Source organism: Tiliqua scincoides, chromosome 3 (assembly GCF_035046505.1).
Source record: "Tiliqua scincoides isolate rTilSci1 chromosome 3, rTilSci1.hap2, whole genome shotgun sequence".
NCBI lineage: Eukaryota > Metazoa > Chordata > Lepidosauria > Squamata > Scincidae > Tiliqua > Tiliqua scincoides.
The window spans coordinates 157,267,002-157,287,190 of NC_089823.1; the positions used below are offsets into that span (position 1 = coordinate 157,267,002).

The 20,189-nt window shown below is 42.8% G+C and overlaps 1 protein-coding gene and 1 pseudogene across 5 annotated transcripts in view; both read left to right on the top strand.

Annotated features, from left to right (window-relative positions):
- The window catches only part of PCDH15 (protocadherin related 15), a 455,608-nt gene that overhangs the window by 116,501 nt on the left and 318,918 nt on the right, over positions 1-20,189 (top strand). The gene's annotated exons all lie outside the window — the stretch shown is intronic.
- LOC136647236 (5S ribosomal RNA) lies at positions 3,586-3,702 on the top strand (annotated as a pseudogene).

Consider the following 20,189-nt stretch of genomic DNA (forward strand, 5'->3'; position numbering starts at 1 on the left):
CCACAAGATCTTTTCTACCCATGGTCTGCCTGATACGATTGTGTCTGATAATGCTGCCCAGTTCACATCAGCAGAATTCAAGGAGTTCATCAGCAGGTATTTGATCCACCACGTGACATCAGCTCCATTCTATCCATCCACGAATGGTCAAGCTGAACGCATGGTGAGAACCACAAAAGAAGCACTCACCTGCATCATCCAGGGTGATTGGGACCATCGGCTAGCAGCGTCCCTTTTTCAGCCAGCGAGTCATCCCATGCACCCCATGCACTGCCACAGGCCGCAGTCCGGTGGAACGCCTTATGGGGCGGCGCCTGACAACCCGTCTGGACCGGCTGCATGCAGACCACTTCGGAAAGACCACTGACCTCCGAGATACGAGAGGGTGTTTGTGGGTTCAACCCGAAAGACCCAGTGTATGTCCGGAATGATGCAAATGGTCCAGTGTGGATCCCAGCAACCGTCATTAGAATCACTGGCCCTGTCTCATACAAGGTTGCTATCCTGGACAGCCAGACCCTCCACCATCATGTGAACCAGATGCGTTGCAGCCTGGCTGACTCGGCACCCACCACACCGATTCCAGTCCTGGTGAACAGCATCAGGTCTTGCCACAGTCTGGAGAGGCCATCACTCCAGATATGTTACCGCGGAAACCGGAGACCACCCTGGACTTATCTGAGCCACCTGATGTCTGTGCACCTTTGGGGAGTCCCTCTGCCATAGATGTGCCAACTCCAGAGCTGACTGAGGAACCAGAGGTCCTGATACCAATGCCGTACCGCTCTTTGCGAATGCAGATACGGCCCCACCACTTACAGGACTATGGTTGTTAATCTTGAACTGAGCTTTGGGGGAGAGGGGTGTTATGTATGTAAGTTATGCAGGATTGAAATCCTGCATAACTGATTGGCCCAGACTTATGGCTGGCCAATCGGGTGATGGATCGAAATCCTACCATCCGATTGGCCATCGAGGTTTCAACTGCAACAATCATGGGGAGTCTGGGCAGAGCTAAAGGCTATAAAAGCAAGGGGTGTTTGCCTTGTGTTTCATTGCCAGGTTCTGTTCTGAAGATGGAATAAACATACTGAGCTGTTATCTCTGTGTCTTCCTTTATCTGCATGGACCCACTATATAACAGTATGAACTGGTGTTAAAACCTCTGGCAGGGTGGCATTTTGGAGTAGGTCATTCCTTTCTTCTTCCTGTGTCAATTTCCTTGAACTGTTGTCATCTCAGTTCCAGAAAGACTGGATTTGAGGGACGTTAAATTACACTGCCTGCCTTTCTTGATTCACGCTCTCCCTGCAAGCATAATCAAGGAACCAACCCCTAGTTCCTATATATGCACATATCACTAAACTCTTTTTAGCATGTTGGACACGATAAGTAACAAAATTGAATTCATAGTGTCGTTAAATCCCATTGTAGTATTTGCAAACCAAACCCAAGTCTAATTAGCTGCAAGCTTCAAGTCCATTTCGTTTGCCCTGCTCATGAAAGCTGCATAAAAGATGTTTGCCATAAGTGCCTTTCATCTGGAAACTCAAATGTGGTAAAAGTGAAAGTTAGTGTATGTATACTATCTCTTTACTTTTTTTCTGTTTGTGCTGAAAAGCAGTAATTTCCTGCAATTTTCTTTGTGCATTAGTATCAAGATGCTGTGTTGTGGCGCATTGACAGATAAAAAAAAGTGCTGTATAGTTTTATGAGGCTGCTTTTTACTAAACTTCACAAACAAAATATGCTGAACAGTGATATTTGTTTGCAAATGTAGTCAATGGTTTAAAAAAAAATTGTTGAAATGTAATTGCCTTTCTTATCTGGGCATACTGACAAGATTCTGCTTCAGTGCAGACATAGGAAAAGTTACAAAATGCTTGATTTCTATAAACTATTGTCTTAAAATCCAGAAGTTACTCCAGCCAGATTTTGCTTTTCCTGGGCTCTGAAGGTAACCAAGGAGAGTTAGAGCACAATGTCTGTTGAAAAGAGTAAAGCTGCTTTGTGTGTAGCATTCTTAGATCATGCTAAATAGACAGGTAGCCAGACCAACTGCTACATGCGCATGTTACATGTGTTTTCTCCCTTCCCCTCTTTCTGACTCCTCCTCCCAATTTCCTGCCTCTGAATTTCCCCTTCTTCTGGCTTTTTTCCTCCTCACCCCAAGACTGTTGTGCATTTCTTCCTCCTGGCATCTTACTTTTAGGGACGAATACATGACTCTTTCTGTTTTTCAGCCTAATTGGCTGATTGCCCCCACTGCTCCTTTGACCAGCTCCTTCTGCTTTTGGTGTTCTGTCCCTTTTGAAAAGGCAAGGCCAGCGTGGGAAGAAAGAAGGAAACCAGAGAGAGTAGTAGAGTTTAGAGTGGTGGGCTAGTGAGCACACACTACTCCAGTCTCTACTGCTCTCTTCGTTTTCCTTTTTCTGTTTTGGGAAGCTGGTTGGGAAGCAGGATGCAGTGCAAGGTGACTGAAGCACTTTCCTGGCTAATGCCATGGACCTGAAAATTTTCATGATGAACACTTGTATGTACAAAATGCTGACCCTGGCCTTTAGAAGAAATAAGATTTCACTAATATAGATGTAGATAGTTTGGTGTAAATGGGTCTCATCTTGAAGGCCTGAATGTTCCTGAGTATGGTCAGAAATGTCAATTTCTACCAGGGTTCCATTTCCAGTGCCTCCCAATCCAGTAAACTGGCAGAAAAATCAAGACATAGAAAATGCATTTTGCATGCACTTAAGTCAGTAATGACGTTACTGATGCAGTCAGAAGCAGGGAGGCTTTGGTTATGAGGCATGCAAGTTTTCTCCACTTCCGCAAGTCCCCTGAGGACCAGGGGGCTCCCTTCAAAAGAATGAATTTGCTTGGGAAGTGACCTGAGGAGGAGGACTACTTGACTGTGGTAGAGACCATTGCTGGATTTTCATGTACAAGGGAGGGGTGGGGTTGGTTTGTAATATGCCAAGGATTTCCAGGGTGGTAGAGTCATATTTCAAAACCCCCATTTCCAAAATTATATCCCAAAACTATCCAGGGCCAACCCATGCATTGCAGAATTGTTGACACAGCCTCTGCTCCATCCTGTGGGCCGGCTGGGGACCAGGCTAGCTGGGATAGGTGAACAAAGGTAATTTTTACTTCCCTCCTCTGCCACTGCTTGAGCCCCTATGGGTCTACTCAGATCTATGCCAGCATATGGGGGAGGGGGTGTCAGGGCTGGGGCAGGAGTTCCATGTTTGGCAGATATCACTGCTGTCAAGACCTGCCTCTAGTGTGTCCCTGCTACCACCTTACTTGTGCCAGTGTCTGGTCTGCCATCTGTCACTGCCAGTGTGGGACTTACTGATTGCTGCACCTTCAGCAGTGAGCCACAGATTTTAGGAGCAGCTGCAGAGATGGTAGCATGTGTGTGGCAATCCACCACCATATTACGTGAATGGGATTGGGCTGTTAGCCACTAGATCTTGGGCTGAAAACCTATTCTTTACTATAAGTTCTATTGAACATAGTTACTTCTGAGTAGATGCATAGGGCTGCAGTGTAATTCAGATCAGTGACTCTGTATGTTAAATAGTCAGCAACTGTTACCCTGAAGATGCCCGATCTTGTCTGATCTCGGAAGCTAAGCAGGGTCAGGCCTGGTTAGTGCTTGGATGGGAGACCACCTGGGAATACCGGGTGCTGTAGGCTTATACCATAGTCTTTCGAGACTGAAGGTTGCCAACCACTCGCTAAGCAGCTTCTGAACATCTGAATATTTGTCATAGGTTTTATTCAGTAACTAGCAATTGCAGTGGTACTATCTGTTCAGTTCATTAATAAGCACTTTGAAGTAATCTGTCAAACAAATCATAGTTTCAATGAAATGGGCTGTGTGATAGATCTCAGACAGTTGCAGATTTGAGAATGACATCTTATGGAAATGCAAGGCCTCAAAATCTCATTTCAACTAAATATAAATAAAGTATGAAAAGTGTTCTTATTCTTTTTATCAAAATAGACAGCGAATGAGAACTTTAAGATTTATCAATGGCTTCTCTTACCATGTTGTGGGAACTACTTTACAAAATGGCAGCAGCAGTCTCTGCTGCATTCAGCTAGCCAGCTGGGGAAAATTAAATGAAAAGGTCAATAACCATAGAAATGTACAAATAACTGCTCAGTAGAACATGCCTGATCTTGTCTGATCTCAGAAGCTAAGCAGGGTCAGGCCTGGTTAGTACTTGGATGGGAGACCGCCTGGGAATACCAGGTGCTGTAGGCTTATACCATAGTCTTTCGAGACTGAAGGTTGCCAACCAGAATTGTATGCATGAAGAGAGGGACTGGTATTGTCTCAGAAATCCCATGATCCATGGCTGTCATTTTGTCCCAAACAGTATGGAATCATAAGCGCTTTATTCTCCCCAAATTCACAGCCGTAAGCAAAATGAGCTGAAATATAGTCTGATAGAGAAAGTTGGTTATTGCAGGAGTACTAGCCAATGGGCCCAATCGTCATCTCAGCCAGTCTGCAAATTGCAGTGGTGCTGACACAGCCTCTGCTGCAATAAGCTGGCCAGCTGGGGACGTGTCATGGAGAAGTAAACAAAGTTCTTACTTACCTGTTCGTCCATGCCACATTCCCCAAAGGGCCTACTTGGATCTGTGCCAGCTCTGTCAGCTTCAGCTGTGGCAAAGCCAGGCAGGGGCATAGGATATTAGTGGTGCCATTGCTTCCATTAAGGTTAACCCATTTTTGCCCATCCCACAAGTGTATACATTTGGTCTCTGTTGTGTGCATGCAACGTCGGGCAGAAATGGCTAAACCACCCCTGCCCTCCCTGACATGCCTCCCAGTGGACCTGATTCCTGAACCAATTTCTCTGTCCTTGTCCACAACCCATTCCCCACATCAACTCACCTCTTCTTCCAATGGTGTGCTTGCAGCGCCGATAAATTGGGCCTTCCCCTGACAGAACATTCAGTCAGTAGAAGCACCCATACACTTGGCTTCCAAAAGCTAGCTTTTGTCTACTCAAGCTCACCAATTCCAAACACTTGCATAACTGTATTTTCTAGAATTCCCATCCAGCAAAGGAAAAAAATGTTTTGTCTACAGAAAACCTCCTTTACAGCTACGTAGCCACTACTCTTAAAATGTTATGTCACCCTTAGATAAATATTTCAAGTGGTGCTGTCTCTTCAACCACTTTAAGTGGTATTTATGTCAACACTTTAAATGGTATTTGTGTCAACTCTTTTTCCTGTCTTTGAGAGAAAATTACCCTTAGAATGAACTTCCAGTTTATGTTATATTATGATGATGTATAATTTCCTCATCTTCTTTTACCCATGAAAATTGAACTCATAACATGTAAGTATGCAACATAAATAATGAACTTGATTTTGTTTTGTGAGTGAGAAAAAAATATAGTGAGAAAAAAATATCACTTGTATCTCAGAAAGATTTTATTTAACATTTGATATTCTTGGCAACATTTTTGTGCTTTTGTAATTGGTTTATGCCTTGACTTCATGGAACACAGGGCTATCCTGCCAGTAGTCCTAGCTTAGGCTATGGTTGATAGAATGCATAAAGGAAAGTGCATCTATAGTACATTTAATATCTATTTCTAATATACTTATACTATATACTTATTCTTTCTGAAGCTAGAAAAGCTCTCTCATGCATCTGTGCTGACCCTGCGCCGGCCTAGGAAGGGGTCAGAATTTGGTGTGCACTGCCACTGCTGATCCTGCCCCTCCCAGGCCTGATCCACCCATCTTCCAACCATCCCACCATGTTGCACCGCTCCCTCCCTCTCTGGCTCTGCCCACTGGTGTACCTAGGGAGTCAGCAAGTACAAGTGAACCCAGGTGGCATACCTATGGGGACACTGCCATCTGCTGCCCCCCCTGCAGTTGCTCAGAGCGGCCACTAAGAGTGACATGCAACTGATCCAAGTGGCTGTGCTTTGAAAGAAGCAGGTAGCCGTTCCAAGCAGCCGCCTTCATCTTTCAAAGTGAAGAACTGGGCAGCCCGGCCTCTCTGAGCATGCCGGAAGTAATTGTGGCTAACGTCATCTCATCCCCATAATTACTTCTGGGTCAGGGCAGGGGGAGGTACTTAAAGGGGTGGCCCCGTGACAATACAAGCCCCAGGAATTCCAGTGGCTATGTCATTGCAAAATGCTTCACTGCACTTTTGCAACCGCAAGCACTGGTGCAGCGCATACTGCGCTCATGTACATGCTGTCAAGATTGTGCTGTGATTCAGTATAAGACAACTTTCTATGTAAAACCTGAAAGGATGTTTGTGATAAAATGTCCTCAAATTTCTCTTTAAGACTAAAAAAAAAATGTTTTACTCATAGCTCAGGTACAAGAAGTAAAAGGTGTGAATTCTTAACAAAGTGTATGAATATTTTACTATAGTAGTCAATATAAAATTAATAATAAATAGTGGGTTTGAATGCTTAATAGGAGACTAAAGAGTGGCTCAGGCTTGAGAATTCAATTAAAATTAAGGTTGCATTTTTTTTTCCTGAACAGTGGGCCTGTTTTTCAGTTTTTGTTCATGTTCGTGTTTTGAGAGCATTTTCTTTCCTCAAATGATACCTCAGATAGAAGGTATCTTCTATTTTTTTTTACGTCCCTTTACTATAAATTTTGAAAACCATCTTCTGCAGTTGGCTAGGAGAAGGAATGTTGGAGACTGAGAATATGAAGAGGGAATGAAAGTATATGAAGTATGATACGATGCCTTCCTAATTTTTATTTTTAATTTTTTTTTAAATTAAGTTTACATTATCCAGACTTTAGGCACCAAAGTTACCTTGCAATACAACCCACTGGATGCAGTGGGGCTTACATCCAAATACCCATTCAGTGCAGGATTGCTGTGTCAATATCATATTTCAGCTGTTTTTGACTGCAATGTACTGTAGTTCTATGTGAACTGCTTTTATTTCACTCTGGTGGAAATATGTGTTTAGGTGAAAATTGAATATATAGGTATATTGATTACATTCATTAAGATATATTCTTACAATCAGGACATCTTTAAGGCATTCCATAGCAGAAAAACAGAGATTTAATGACTGACATAAGAGCATAAGCAAAACCCTGCTGGATCATGCCAAAGACCCATCTTTGCCCATTATTTTAGGATTAAAAAAAAATATCAAAGGATAATTTGTGCATACATTATGCACCTGGGCTTCACAATCTTTGTTTCCATGGTGACCCTCCCCTATCCCATGACAGTCCAATCTCAAGAAGAACCAGCACAAATTTCCCTTTTCTTCTGTGTATCACCAGGAACTTAAGAAGAGAGGGATGTTTCCTTTCATGCTGGACTTCCGCACGAGACAGAATCAGCAGTGTCTGTTTTTCTCACTGCTTCTGTGTTCTGCAAATTCCAGTGTGAAGTGAATGCTGACCCTGCCCCTCTCCAAGGTCTCTGTCCATGCCAGAGTTTTTGAGAGAGGAGGGAAAGCAAGGAGGTTAGTAATAATTACAGACGGGATTCTCGATCATCCCAGGTAACTGTTGACTTTTATGCCGAGAAAAAATGTTTGAGCTTCTATGCCATTGTAGGGAGGTTGCTTTTGTGAGTGTATTGGCTGGCTGTCATAGCTGCTGACCATCTCTGCAAGCATCAAATAGCACTGAACCTTTGGGTTGGAAAATACACAGAAGATATAAGCATTGCATAGAGATTTAAAAAATTGGAATTTCGGTCAGGACATTTCTTATAGTAGGTAGCCGTTTTGGGGAAGGACTGTACCTTGTAAAGATAATCAGACAAACATTTGGCAGGTATATATCCAGCAAGTGATTGGGAAACTCCACCTGTTTAATTTCTGCATCCCTCCCAAGCCTAGTATCAGGCTCAAAGAACAAGGCAAAGTGAGTGTGACTGGAATATAATTTTTAAAACTAGAAAAATCTACAAGTTTGCACAAAGGCTTCTGCTGAAATTGTGTGGGCATTAAGGTGTGACATTATTGCCAGTACCAGGTTGCTTGAGGCCCTGGGTCAAAGCCTTTCCTTGGGTCCCACATGGCACCACTTTCTCACCCACCTTCTGATGATAGATTAGGTGCTTCCATTGCCATAGGACTGACAGCTCAGAGGTTAGCCCAGCCAGGTAGGCCTTCTGATGGGTATGGGTCCTTGATCAGTGCCCAGCTTAGATGACCTTTGAGGCCACCCCCGGTACCACCTTAAGCTGCAATTTCTATGCCTTGAGGAGCTCAAATAAAATTTCTAACACCTCGCCTTCATTGTACTCGTACATCTCATCTTAAACCAACATTGCAATTGCTTTCTATATGAATATATATCTACAGTTCTTATAAAACAACCCTGTAGCTCAAAGTAATTCTCTTTAGGGCAAGAGGTGGTGATATTGGATGCCCTTGCCTTTGGAGTATTATCTTACTAAACCATGCTTGAATTCTTTTGAAATTACCTCTCACTCTTCAACTTTTTTTTTTTTATCACTGTGCATTTGTTTGGGGTAAGGAAAGGTTCTGTGATGGCCCATTATGCTGTCACTTTGATGCTTTGAGTTGAAATAAGTCATCAGCAATAGACCCTTTTTGCACTCATCACAGTACAGGGAACTGGATTAGCTACCCATAGTATATGCATGGCTTTTTGAACTTCTGATTTTTATTCCATTATTCATTGCTAGTCTTAAATTACATTTCCAGGAAATAAAAATCTAAAATTGTATCAGGGAAAAATTGCCAGAGAGACTGGTAGCAAATCTTTAGTTGCCTAATGAAATTGCAGCCACATCTGTCCTTATCGAGACTGTCTCAAAGGAAGCCAAAATTCTAGTATGTCTTGGGTGTTAAAAGAATTTGTTAAAATTACACTTATAAATGAACAGGCTAATGTACTCAAGATCTCATTAACAGAAATTATAAACATTTTTGAAGATTGTCAGAGCCTGTGGTTCTCAGACTGTGGGTCCATGGCCCACCAGTGGGTCACTACACAATTTTTGGTGGTTCACGAAACTGTCAGGGCAGATTAGGCTATGTGCATCAATGGTAAACAACATGCCACTTGCGTGGGGAAGCACTGCTGCCCAATCACCATTATAGCTAGAGGCTTGAGGGACTGCTACAGAAAAACTTTTTTTTAGGGTGGGTCCAGATGCTGAAAAGTTTTAGAATCATTGGTCTAAGCTGTTATGATTGATAGAGTTATTCATAGAGTTTTGCCATGCCTTTTAATATCATGTGAAAACAACAGGAGCTCCTTTATTGTTTAAGGGTTGAATGGCACCGTACTGGAGTAGGTTTCAACTGAACCTTTAAAAAATATTGGAACAGAATCTAAGCCACTTAAACATCTTCCTTCTAAACTCATACAAGCTACCTCTTGTTTTGCATTAGAAAGCATTTATGAACTTCAAAGGGTGTTCCTTATTCTCTGTTGCAAGCTATAGGCATGCATGCATTATTCATAAATCAGTCAGTAAAGACTTCAACTATTTATATGATAACTGATGATAGCAGTGAAAATATGAGCTTATAAATAGTCCTGAGTACAAATGTCTGGAGGTGCACTATGTCACGATTTTTTGTCTATATCAAAGACCATTCAGAATTGTGATACTGCTGGAGTAAAAAAAAAAAAAAAAATCTGGAGTGATGCTTCTACTTCTCTGACCACTAACTCAAACTAGGTAATATGCTGGGATATATGTCTTTTATCTTATTTATGAATAATATGTCTATATTGAACATATGGTTTTAAAAGCAAATGCACAATAAATTTATTTTCTGTAGCAGCATTCGAGATATTGATGCAGATGCCTCTGTATATACTTCTTTCTTCTCAACTTCTTTGCTGGTATTGGGGAAGAGGTATCTGAAAACCGTAAAGAATGAAAAGGTTATAGACTTTGTGACCTCTCATCTGAGAGAGAGAGAGAGAGAGAGACCAAAATGCCCCCTGACCTAAGGAGACAGTTAAGCTAACTGCATGCCATAAAGACTATTATGACAGTACAGGTATGCATTTTATAATGACCATTTGGCGAACAAGGGACCATATATATGATGGTGGTCTCATATTGAGTTGTGGTTCCCAAACTGTGGTTGGAGGGAACAGTCTGACCAACAGAACAGGCCAGGCAGGTTGAGATTGCTCAGGGGGTCTCCATCAACTCAACCAGCTAGTTTTCTTCTCCTTTGCTGGTTCAACTGGCTAACCTGTGCTTTGTGTGCTTCTCTTCCTGCCTTCCTGGCCCCTCAAGGCATTCTTGGTCACTACCCGGCTGCTTTTCTAAATTGTCTGGACAATGATGAATGCATCTAATGATGGGGTTTTCAGAATATATCCCCTTTGTTAAGTGATGCTTACCAGTATTTGAAAGATGTTGGACAATGATGGGCAATCTCTGAATTAGAGATCTCTTCCCCTTTTGTTCCTGCCCATTTTAGGGTCCAGTCCTAAACAGTGCGTGCCAGCTTAGCACTGGCGTGCACTATTGCAAACGTGCCGTAAGGCATGTCTGCAGCCCTCAGCCTGGGTGGCAGAGAGGTAGGTGGGGGTAGGCGAGCAGAGGGCAGGGAGGAGGATGCAGGGGGAGAAAGCAGGGTGGGAGAGAGGCGGGACTGTCAGAGCTCTGCTTCTCTGCATCCAGACCCTCCATGTCGGGTCCTAGATGGAGGCTCTTGATTCTATGGCAGCCCAAGGGTTGCCACAGAAGTGAGTAACCCCATTGCGGGGATTCTTGCCTTAGCCGGCGGTGGCTGCCATGTTTCGTGCAGGATGTCATGGCAGCCGTCAGCACCGCGGCAGTCCCGGCGCAACAGGCAGCTCAGGATTGGGCTGCCCATTGTCATATACCCCTACAGATACGCACTATTTTCTTGTCAACACACTATCTTGGTTGTGTTCCATGTTCAGCATGTATGTGAATGTGTTGAGGCATCACACTGCCTCATCAGAGAGCAAGGGAGAACATGTACAAACAAGTGGGAACAGGCAGTAGCATAGCGAATGATTGTGTAGCCTAGTGCTGAGCTCAAAATGATGCCCCGGAAGTGAATTGACACCTGGGCTTTTAAAAAAGTGAAAAAGAGTAAAGTCTGCTCCTCCACCCAGCAGCTCACTGCCCACTTGCTCTGCTGCCTTCCCCCAAGCTCCCCTCCCATATTAATGCCTTATTGGTTCCCTACTGAATCATAGTAACACCTAATTGACTCTTAGAACAATCAGACTCATTGGTCAGTTTTCAGTTAAGAAAATCTAGTTTTACTGAATCATAGTAACACCTAATTGACTCTTAGAACAATCAGACTCATTGGTCAGTTTTCAGTTAAGAAAATCTAGTTTTTCTTACATAATGTGCTTGAGTTTTTATTTTCTGGTTATTTGGGTATAACTTTTGATAGAATAGAGATATTTTCACGTGGTTTGTTTCGTTGCATTCTGCATTAAATTCCACATCGAACGGTATATAACATGCTGGTAGTATTTGAAAATACCAAGGTTTTCACAAATTTGGCCACTAGTGTCAAGCTCAGGCCCTAAAGAAGGCCCTAACTGCACCTTGTTGCCTGGTGCAGTTGCTACTCCCTGCACCTCCTTGGCTACACCACTGTGTTCAGGGACTTGGGAGTTGTAATAAAATGAAACATGTTAAGAGAAATTTGAAAGAGGAACTAGAAATGCAGTAACTTAGACCAAAAAGAGAGAGCAATTTAAGAAGCTGGAAAAAGGCAAGGGCAAATAGGGCCAGAGTGAGTGATTTTAGGAAGAGAAAATGATGGTGCAGTCCTTGTCTCTTGAAGTTTTTGTGCAAAAGCCATAAAGCACTCTTTGACAACTCAAGAGTAGGCAGTGTCACTAGGAAGGCCTGTGCTGTCTCACCAGCACTGTATTCAGATTTTCAGCCTCTGGTGGAGGTGAGTACTCCGCCAAGCAGTGCAGGGGCAGAAGGATGGTGAAACAGGCAGAGAGGATTTCTTCTGGGCAAGGGAGGGCAGAATGGGGGTGGGATAGGATTGGGAAAGGTGCAGGATTGGCAGAGGAGGCCTCCACCATATCCTAACTCCCTTCCTGGGCCTGGCAACCTTACATGGAGCTGCCTGGATTTATGCCAGCAATTTAGGTGGCGCAGCTCCATTTAGCCCCATTGGGCAGGCTGGAGTGTTACATGGGGTAAGGGGAGAAATCTCTTTGTCCCGAGTTATACCTCTAGCTTCCTCTAACCATAGCTGGATATGATGGAGGCCGTGTAGCCTGCTGCACCAGCGCAGGTTAGAATTGCGCTGTGAGTTAGAGATTTAAGAAGGATGAAAAGCTTCACCTGAGATAAGGTAGGAAAATGAAAGCAAAAAAGGGCAGACAGAGAGAATGGAAGGAACCAATTGTTTTTCTGCAAAATGAGGGATTGGGAAGTATGATATCAAAATGAAAGGTGTGTCCTAAATTTCCAAGCTTCACAGTGTAGAATCTAGTACTGATACCATTTATTTTTTTATCTTCCTAGTTGTTTACAGCCAATTATATTATAATTCATGTAGTATAGCTTTTTTGTTTCCAGTCCGTTAGCAAGTTAAAAGCACAGTCCTTTAAAAAATTGGTTGGCAACCTTCAGTCTTGAAAGACTATGGTATAAGCCTACAGCACCCGGTATTCCCAGGCGGTCTCCCATCCAAGTACTAACCAGGCCCGACCCTGCTTAGCTCCGAAGATCAGATGAGATCGGGCATGTGCAGGGTAACAAAAAAAACTAATGTATATGAATTAAAAAAGAAACTCCCGTTTACTTGTTCCATGTGACATTCTTGGACCTGTGTAGCCAGGCTGTGTTGTTGTCAAGAACCAGTGCACATGCCTGATCTTGTCTGATCTCGCAAGCTAAGCAGAGTCAGGCCTGGTTAGTACTTAGATGGGAGACCACCTGGTAATACCAGGTGCTGTAGGCTTATACCATAGTCTTTTGAGACTGAAGGTTGCCAACCACCAACTAAAGTGTTGTTGCATAAATGCTCATATGATAGTGCATTCCCAAGATTATCTATAGTCGTAATGGAAGTTTAATTGTCATATTTCTGTGATTCTGATTTATTGTTGAGGGGGCACCATCATTCATGAATTTGGTGGCTGACACCTATCGCTCTAGCCTCCTGCTGCTCTGTGCCCAAAATCCTCCCAGTAAGGTGGTCACTTTTTGACAGGCTGTAGCAGGAGCAGCTGCCTTTAGAAGTTCTTCACAACAGGATGACAGGAGAAAAGACAGCAGACGAATGTGAGCACTGGGAAACAGCAGGAAAAATAAAAGTAGGGTGGGGAATCAATGCTAGCACTACTTTTGCTGGATATTTTTCCAGTAGTGTGGCTGACTCCTAATTGATGCACTCCTGCCTCAATGCTGGCACCAGCTGGGAGAGTGAAAAGGGCAGGATGTGAGGGGCTTGAGTGGAAAGGCTATTTGTTAATGACTTAGGAAACATATAACTATATATGAATGTTATTCCATTAGGTGCATTTAAACCAATTCCATTAGGTTTAAAATGAACAAAGGGGAAATAGCAGGATTAAGCCATGCCACTGTAAACTTAAATTTCTGCTAAAGAATTGTGCCAAGCCCAAGGACATTATCAACAAATATGCTGGGAACATCTGGTCTGACCGGGTCTCAGTGACATTGAATGTAAATTACCCCAATGAATCAAAAGATGATAAACATGTTAATTCATCATTTAATGAGCTCCAAACTCAAGAGATTAAAACAGTTATTTTGCAGAAATAGGCAGTTAAGAAAAAAGAGAACTTCATGCATTATCCATGGCAGAAGCGACATTATTATTGAAATTAAGTCTACATTTTGGCTGGCATGTTTTTTTTTTTACCCAACCTAATAGCCTAAAAATAGACCTGTTTGTGAGATGCTACATAAAGGACTGTTGAATAAAGCAAAATAGAAACAGAGGGCTACTTCAGCAAGAAATACGAAAGATTTGAGAAATTACATATTCACTGACACAAAATGAAACTTTTTAAAAAAAATTGCCTTAAGTATGAAGGTACTTGAGGTACAGGAACCTTTTTTCTGCCTTAAGAACAGAGTTAAAATTTGAAGTTTCTTACAGTATGATCCTTTTTTCGAGACTTCTGTTAAATACACACATCTGAACCCAATGTAAAATTAAAATAAGATATGAATATTATTGAAGAGGTGCTTTTTAAAAAAATAGACAAAAGATTTCCCAACCATTGTAATAAAGATAAAGCTTTTTATAAGCCATGTTGCTAATTGTACATGAAATTTCTTTGTGAGGAAGATGTACATGATAAAATAAAGCACCAAAAAAATTCACACTGTTCCTTCTTTGAAGGTCATATCACTCTTAAGATTCTTCACTATCCCCCTCTACTTCTTCCCAATGGGGAAGTTCAATGCCTAATGAAGAGGAGCAAGGCATTTGGGATCCCACCCTAGCAGCCCAGGGAAAGACACAAGACTGAATCACTGCCAATATAATTTACATGCATGAACAGCAGTTGTCTCAAATTCTCTCCCAGCATCTCCTCCTTTTTTTTTCTCCACTCCTCTTCATCTCCTCTCTGGCTAGCTTTGAATCTGGCCTCTGCTGCAGATCCTACCCTCTCCCAATCAGCTACCCCAGCCAGCGGCCAATTGGTTCTGTGACACCTGGTGATGAAATCATCTCCAAGTCCTCAGAGCTGATGGAAACATGGGATTATTCTTCACAGATTGTGCCACTCCACAGGATGCCATGGAGCTCCATGTTCATGTAAGAATTCCTTCCTCTAAGGAAGGCAGTGGGTATCCTCCTGAGGAGGGACCAGCTCTTTTCAGTCTCCCTTCATCAGCAGTCCCTGCAGAGAGATCTGACTTCTGCATATATCAGAGACTCTTGCTGGAGTCTCCTGCTGCTATCTCCCTGCTGGAAAAAAAACAGGGAAGTCTCCACTTAACTAAACAAGAGGTATGAAAAGAGAAAGAGTTGGTCACTTGTACTTCTTCTGTCACCATATGGGCAATGTCCAGACTTATTTTCAAAGGCTAGAGGTGGGTGGTGGCATTCATCCTTCCTTCCATGATTGAGAAGCACAGGTGAATCAATATTCCACAGAAGAATATGCGTATGTACCTTCCCCCCCTTAGGCTGAATGACAGCTAACCTATCAGTTTTCTCAGTCATAAACTTAGAGCTAAGGTTCTGATACCACATTTTCATATGCATATATGTATGTTATACATGCATTGATATTCCAACTCCTTTTTTCAAGGAAGTTCAAGACCTCAATAGAACAACACAGAAAACGAGCATAAAACGTCAACAATAAAAAATAGCAAAATCTTTACTGTAGTTTAACAAAACAGCAAGATACATACTGCATATTGATAATGATAAGGTTAGAGAAAGAAGGATGCTATTTTGCATTATGTATACTGTCTGTTTATTGCAAATCCATTTGTTCAAATATTCTTACAATAATTTGGAATATAACGCTGGGGGTTATTTGTGTTATAAAAGATTGACTTGATTGTCCTGTAATAACCTTAATATGAAATAATGATGAAGAGACATTAATCTAAGGAAATGGTTGGCTAATATCTCTCCTTGCTCCCTCTATGTACAAAACCACCTGCTAGTCATTTAGTTACTGCTAATGTAAAACGCAGGCTTTTGGCAAGCTTCCTCAAGCTCTTTTCGTTATGATGAAGAAGTGAACTGTCTGGCTAAAAAGAACAACCCTTTTATTTCAGCAGGAGCTTTCAGTAACTGACACAGCTGCCGTTGGTGTCTATCGTTTGAATAGAGAGTAGGTGAATGGATGCCAATAACTAATATGTGATTTTCTTTCTAAAGTTGTTTCTTCTAAAATAAAAGACTCTGTTTTCCATAACCAATAATTTATTACTTCATCTCCACTCTTACCCAATAGATCCCTAAAACTTTAAAATATTCACACTGTGTGGAAGTGTCTGCCTTTTAAAATAAGTTCCATTAATGGTTTATTTAAATAAAAAATGTTAAATGTTTGTCTATTCAGTGGAAGCATTTCAAATTTATTTGACTAGGTATTCTCAACGTGATGTATATATGTTCACCCTAGTTCACCATGTATTACAGATATTGCAACAATACACTGTTACATGAACAAAAAAGCAGGGTCCCGTGTCCCAAGGAATTTACAACCTAGATTGGATTAACCAAAAGGAGAAGACAAAGAAGGATAGTAGAGATGGAGCAAAGGGTATAAAGCTGATCAAAAAGATTAGATATTCACAAATGCTTTTTTCGCTAAAGAACAGATAAATGCTTAGTAAATTGGAAATGTGATCAAGAATCATAGTGACACAAATACTAAGGATGCAGTTCTACACACACTGACCTGCAGGGATGGGCAAGTCCAGCATGACTTGACTCAAGTCGAGTTGTGGAGTCACTGCCCCTTGTGACTCAACTCAAAAACGAGTCATAATGGGGGCACTTTCTGAGTCACTGAATCACCCTTTAGTGACTCTAAAGGACTCTAGTCAAGTCGCTGCCCTTTAAAAAACCCGCTGTGAAAAAGCGGGGCTGCTGCCGAGGGGGGTGTGTGTGTCAGAGTTCTATTTTCCCTGATGTCCCCGCCCATCTGTAAACAGGGCAGCAGGGGGTGGGATGGACTGTGAGAGAACAGGGACAGAAGCAGCAACTGGGAGGAGGGTCACGCGCAGCAGCGGAGAGGCTTACCAGGACGACCCAATTCTTTGCAATATTACTCAGAAGTAGTCCCACTGTAGCCAGTCATTCAATGAGACTTCCCCCTCTCCACCAGCCATGGTGGAAAGTGTAATCGCTATGAACTGCCTTCCCTCCTTTTTCCCACCTCCTTTTTCCCCTTTCAGTCAATCATATGGTAAGAATCCCCTTGAGCTCCTGCTGTCTCTCAACCAGTTAAAATATCAGAATGCCCATCCTTTGTCTAAGGATCATCCATTCCTTCCATCCAATCACAGATGAGCAAAAGAGCTATCTCTGCATTCCTGCTCAGATGCATTAACTCCCCTGATGTCCCCGCCCCCTCAGAATCCTGACCCCACAAGGTTTTTCACACCATGAAAACAGTAAGCAAGCATACTCAGACACAGGCAGACTTGAGTCAGCATGTGTGGAGACAAGTGCTGAGTCAGGGGGTGCCCTGATTTAAGTCTTTTTCAGTCTTTCACAACTGTGACCACGAGTTGCTGAGTTAGCAGTTACCCTGCTAACCTGGAATTAGTCCCGTTAAACACACTGAGTCAGTATGCATACAATAGCATTGTTAAATATGAAAGAGTAAAAAATTACCTTCTAGACCAGCCATTTTCAACCACTGTGCCGTGGCACACTGATGTGCCGCAAGTGGTCCACGGGTGTGCCACAGGAATTTGGGGGAAGGTCATTTATTAATAGGGCCAATGGGAGATGTGAGCCCCCACTGGCAGCATGGTGTGCCTTGTCAGTTGTCAAAAACCTAGTGGTGTGCCTTGACCATTTTAGTGCCTTGTCAGTGTGCCATGAGATGAAAAAGGTTGAAAATCACTGTCCTAGACATACAGTACTAGAATTAGCAGCTTGAAATACTCTTGAGTTTGGATGTAACTGCTCCTTCAAATGCCTACTCAAGCATGAAGGTCCTTGGTTGGTGTTGGGGAAAAGACAGTCATGACACTGATTTTTTGAGGATAAAGATGGTAAGCTTTGCAGTGGATTTATAAATTGAAAAGTTCCATGAAAATGATACATAATAATAAAATTAGACATGAAAAGAACCATTGAAATCAATGAGACAAGTTGGTCGGACTCATGACTAACTGAACAGCCCAATTCTATGGTCTGTTTACACCACTGAAATGACCATTCCAGCGGCATAAACGACTCTATGGCTGTTACAGACGCAACAGTGCTGGTAAGTACAGGCTAGCTGCCGCCGCAAGTGGTAAGCAGCCAGGTACATGTGACAATGGACACTGGATGCCCACCACTAACTTTATGATTGTGCAAGGGTCATGAGTCAGTCAGGGGGAAGGTGGAACTAGGCAAGCAATGAGGAGAATGATAATGGGGTGGGGAGAGGCTCTAGCCCAGGAAGGGGGTGGGTTCACCTGCTGCAGCAGTACCCACTGAATCCTAATCCCCTTTCTGGGCCTGATCTACTTTCACTGGTCAATGCAGACCTGTGCCAGCAGCATCGCTGGCAAAGATCTGAATTGACTTGTGGTGGCAGCAGGGATTTAACCTGGGAGAAGGGACCTCCAAATGTCAAAATTCCCCCATGGGATACAGTGGATGCAGTGAGTTAGATAGGATTGGACTAAGTCCTGTTAATTTCAGTGGGACTTAGCTTTGCCCTGTCTGTCTTGGGATACAACTCATTAGTAACAGCTTAAATTTAAAAAAACAAAACAATTCATTTATCATTCTTGTATTGGCACATTGATCTATTTCACACCAACACAGAATTTAATTGAGTGCTCCAAGCAAACTACATGTTACATTGCAAAGAATCTTCCAGGAAAGTGATTTGCACTACTCTTCTTGAAATATTAAGTTTAAGAAAATGTACCACTGTGGAAGAGATGACATGTGAGCAGTATTAAATCAGTGAATACTGACCTAGTGTTTGAATGTTCTCCATCAGGAAGTGGATCTGTATCTTATCTGGATAGAGCTTGTTGACAATATCTCGATAACCTCATTAAATTCCTGTTCCTGTTCTTCTGCTGGAAGGTTCAAAATGTATAATTGTTTGTAGTCTTTTCTGCTGAAAACTCACAATGTAATGTTGCTTGCAGCCTGGTGTTGCAGTAAAGGTCTTTTAAAAAAGGCAACTCTGCTGTGAGTGGGACTAATTAATTTCTTCTGCTCTGCTAACATGAACTTAGTGCACTTGGTAGAACTTATTTCTATTTGTTCTTCAGTAACCCCTGAGAAATCTTTGAGAACAGGCTGCCCCTGGAGAAATGTTTGAGATATGCCTCAGCTTCCTTTTATGGGATCGTTTCCCAAACTTTTAATAGCTGAGTCACACTATATTTTGTGAATTAAAATTGGAAGTACACATCACTCTTACAGGGTCATTTTTTTCAGAATTACTGTCCATGTCTTGAAGAGAAAGACCTGCCCATCCTCAGAGGACCTCACTCCCTCCTGCCCATGATTCTGCATAAGTCACTATTCTCAGTGTGCCTCCTGGTTCAAAGCAGTCAAACTCCATGCAGTGATGGGTGCAGTGACTCAACAGGCAGCCTCCAGAGAGGCCAAATCCATCTGATCCCTGTCTGCACAGGCAGCACTTGCCAATTCCAGTCACACTTGGTGCAGAGACATGGTAGAATTACTCATCTCTCATCTGCAGTCGAGGCTGAGGCAAGCAGTACATTATGCTGAACTGTAGCAGGAAGCTTTCTTGGTGGGTTAGAGGCTGCTTTGGACTCACAATAGCCTTTCATCCTGTTGGCAACCTTCAGTCTCGAAAGACTATGGTATCTTGCTCTGAATGGTGGTTCTGGAACAGCGTCTAGTGTGGCTGAAAAGGCCAATTCGGGAGTGACAATCCCTTCCACACTGGGAGCAAGTGCAGTCTGTCCCTGGTCTGTCTCCCTGGCTATGGACCTTCCTTCTTTGCCTCTTAGCCTCAGACTGTTGGCCAAGTGTCTCTTCAAACTGAGAAAGGCCATGCTGCACAGCCTGCCTCCAAGCAGGCCGCTCAGAGGCCAGGGTTTCCCACTTGATGAGGTCCACTCCTAAGGCCTTCAGATCCCTCTTGCAGATGTCCTTGTATCGCAGCTGTGGTCTACCCGTAGGGCGCTTTCCTTGCACGAGTTCTCCATAGAGGAGATCCTTTGGGATCTGGCCATCATCCATTCTCACAACATGACCGAGCCAACACAGGTGTCTCTGTTTCAGCAGTGCATTACTTTGTTAGTTAACCCACAGACCCTGCAGAAAAATAGTGCCTCTCCTTAGCCCTAATATCTACCTCCAGGATCTTATAACTCTTAGAGGCTCAAGTGGGCAATCCCCACCCCACACCCACCTTGTTGAATTTTCTCCCCTCAGAAAACTATTGTTTTTGTGTCATTCTGGTTGACAGTCTGACATTCTGTGGGTCTTAAGGTCCACTGAGCTGGTTTTCTTTTCTTTTAATGTACAAAG